This window comes from Hevea brasiliensis, chromosome 12 (assembly GCF_030052815.1).
Source record: "Hevea brasiliensis isolate MT/VB/25A 57/8 chromosome 12, ASM3005281v1, whole genome shotgun sequence".
Lineage (NCBI taxonomy): Eukaryota > Viridiplantae > Streptophyta > Magnoliopsida > Malpighiales > Euphorbiaceae > Hevea > Hevea brasiliensis.
The window spans coordinates 26,930,921-26,933,584 of NC_079504.1; the positions used below are offsets into that span (position 1 = coordinate 26,930,921).

Sequence of the window (2,664 nt, forward strand, 5' to 3'; positions counted from 1 at the left end):
TTCAGGTACTTTTAATTTTTTATGAGAAGAGCTAGAAGCACAAGTGATACATCCTTATTGTTCAATCCTGAAATTGAGAAATTTTGTAAAGCTAACAAGAAAGAAACCAGAAAAAGAAAAGAAGCATTGAGAGAAACTGAATTAGAAGCAGACATGGCTGATGAAAGAATCAGAATTGGTGGCGGTAATGCTAGAAATGATCGAAACAATGAAAATGTAGCCCAAGGTGAAGAGATTGTAAATGCTAATGTGCCTAGGGGAAGTATGATGGATCATGCTTTTCCTCGTTTTGATGATTTAAGAGAAAGTATAGTAAGACCAAGAATTGATGCAAATAGCTACAAGATGGATTTTGGAGTTCTTCAAACGATTCAGAATTCTCAATTTGGAGGACATCCTTCTGAAAATCCACACACACATCTGAAGAAGTTTGCTATGATTTGTGATATGCGAAAACAACCTGGAGTGTCAATTGATGCAGCAAGATTGAAGCTATTCCCATTCTCTTTGAAAGATAGAGCATTGGATTGGCTTGATTCTTTACCTCACAACTCCATTACAAATTGGGAGCAACTCACTGATGCATTTCTTGCACAATATTTTCCACCTGGAAAAACTCAAGAATTGAGGAATCAAATGACAGCTTTTAGACCAAGAGAAGATGAAACTCTTTATGAGTCATGGATGAGATGGAAGGAATTAGAGAGACAATGCTCACATCATGCGATTCCAAAATGGATGATAAATCAGAATTTTTACACCAATGTCACTCCTGCAATTAGAGGGATTATTGATACTCAAACAGGAGGAGAGTTTATTATAAAGCATGACGATGAAGCTTATGAGTTATTGGAGAAAATTGCAAAGAATACTCATCTTTGGAGTAGTCCAAGAGGACCAGCTCCAACTCAAAAGAGGCAAGCTGCTGGAATGTATGACCTTGATCCGTTCAACATGATTAATGAAAAGTTTGATGCACTTACAAATGTTTTGGCTAATAAGATGGAAGATTTAAGTATGTTGGTTAGTTCATCATCATCATCTGGAAGTTCACAACAAATTGCTTATGCAGAAGGAACTACCAGCTGTGGAGTAGACTATGGAGAGCAAGCAGTATATGTTGGTAATTATGGAAACAAGCAAATGGGGAATCTTTACTCTCAAACTTATAATCCAACTTGGAGGAATCATCCTAACTTTTCATGGGGAAATCAACAAAGTCAAGTTCAAAATCAGAATTTTCAACCACAACAGCAACAAGGAATTCCATATCAGCAAAATAGGCAACCATTGCCTAATTTTCAGCAGAAAAATATGAATCCTCCACCAAAACAGCAAGAACAAAATCCCACCACAGAAGCCTTATTGAAACAGATTCTTGCTAACCAAAATAAGCATGATGAGGAGATGAGAGAGATGAAAGCAAGGCTAGAACAGATGCAAACACATAACAGAATGCTAGAAAATCAGATTACACAACAAGCATCTTCCTCAAGTACCAAGTCTTTTGGAAAACTTCCAAGTCAACCAGAAAACCCAAGAGAGCAGTGTCAAGCTATTACTTTAAGAAGTGGGAAAGTTGTAAATAATGAGAAGAGTGAAAAAAATGAGAATAGTGAAAATAGTGAGAAGAGAGAAAATGAGAAAGAAATTGATGAGAGTGAAAAACAAGAGAGTGCAGAAAAATGTAAAGAGAAAATCGAAGAAAAGGAAGAGAAATACATACCTCTAGAACCTTACAAGCCATAACTTCCCTTTCCACAAAGATTTCAAAAAGCCAAGCTTGATAAGCAATTTGGGAAGTTCTTAGAGGTTTTGAAGAAGCTATACATAAATGTGCCTTTTATTGATGCTCTTTCACAAATGCCTTATTATGCAAAATTCTTAAAAGAAATTCTCTCAAACAAGAGGAAACTTGAAGACCATGAAACTGTAGCTTTGACAGAAGAATGCAGTGCTATCCTCCAAAGGAAACTTCCTCCAAAGCTCAAGGATTCAGGGAGTTTTTCAATTCCATGCCACATTGGGGAATCATGTTCTACAAAAGCTTTATGTGATTTAGGGGCTAGTGTTAGCCTTATGCCCCTTTCTATTTATGAGAAGCTCAATATGGGGGATCTTAAGCCAACCCACATTTCTCTTCAGCTAGCTGACAGATCAATTAAGTATCCTGAAGGGATTTTGGAAAATGTGCCTATGAAGGTTGGGAAGTTCTATATACCTGTTGACTTTGTCATCTTGGACATGGAAGAGGATTCTAATATTCCAATTATCTTGGGAAGACCCTTTCTAGCTACAGCAGGAGCATTGATTGATGTTAAGGGAGAAAAATTGACTCTTAGAGTTGGTGAAGATCAATTGGTTTTCAATATTAATAACACTATGAAGAAGCATCATTCTGAAGCTGATACTTGCTTGAGAGTTGATATCATTGATGAGCTAGTTGAAGAACACTTCAGAAAGAGATATCCAGAAGATCCACTTGAAAATTGTTTGGTTCATGGAGGAGGCATAGACTGTGACAACCCTCATGAGGCTACATATGCTCAACATCTAGAGGGAAGTCCACCATTCATTTCTGCTCCAGTTTTTCAACTTACACAAAAGGAAATAGTTGAATCTAAGCAACCATCATTCAAGGAAGAAGATTCACCTAAGGTAGAA

General features: G+C 36.9%; 1 non-coding gene across 1 annotated transcript; it reads right to left on the bottom strand.

The window, feature by feature from the left end:
- Positions 1-622: 622 nt before the first annotated feature.
- Positions 623-729, bottom strand: LOC131171645 (small nucleolar RNA R71). The gene has a single exon (XR_009142303.1). It is a non-coding gene; the product is annotated as a small nucleolar RNA R71 (small nucleolar RNA).
- Between the last annotated feature and the right edge of the window lie 1,935 nt (positions 730-2,664).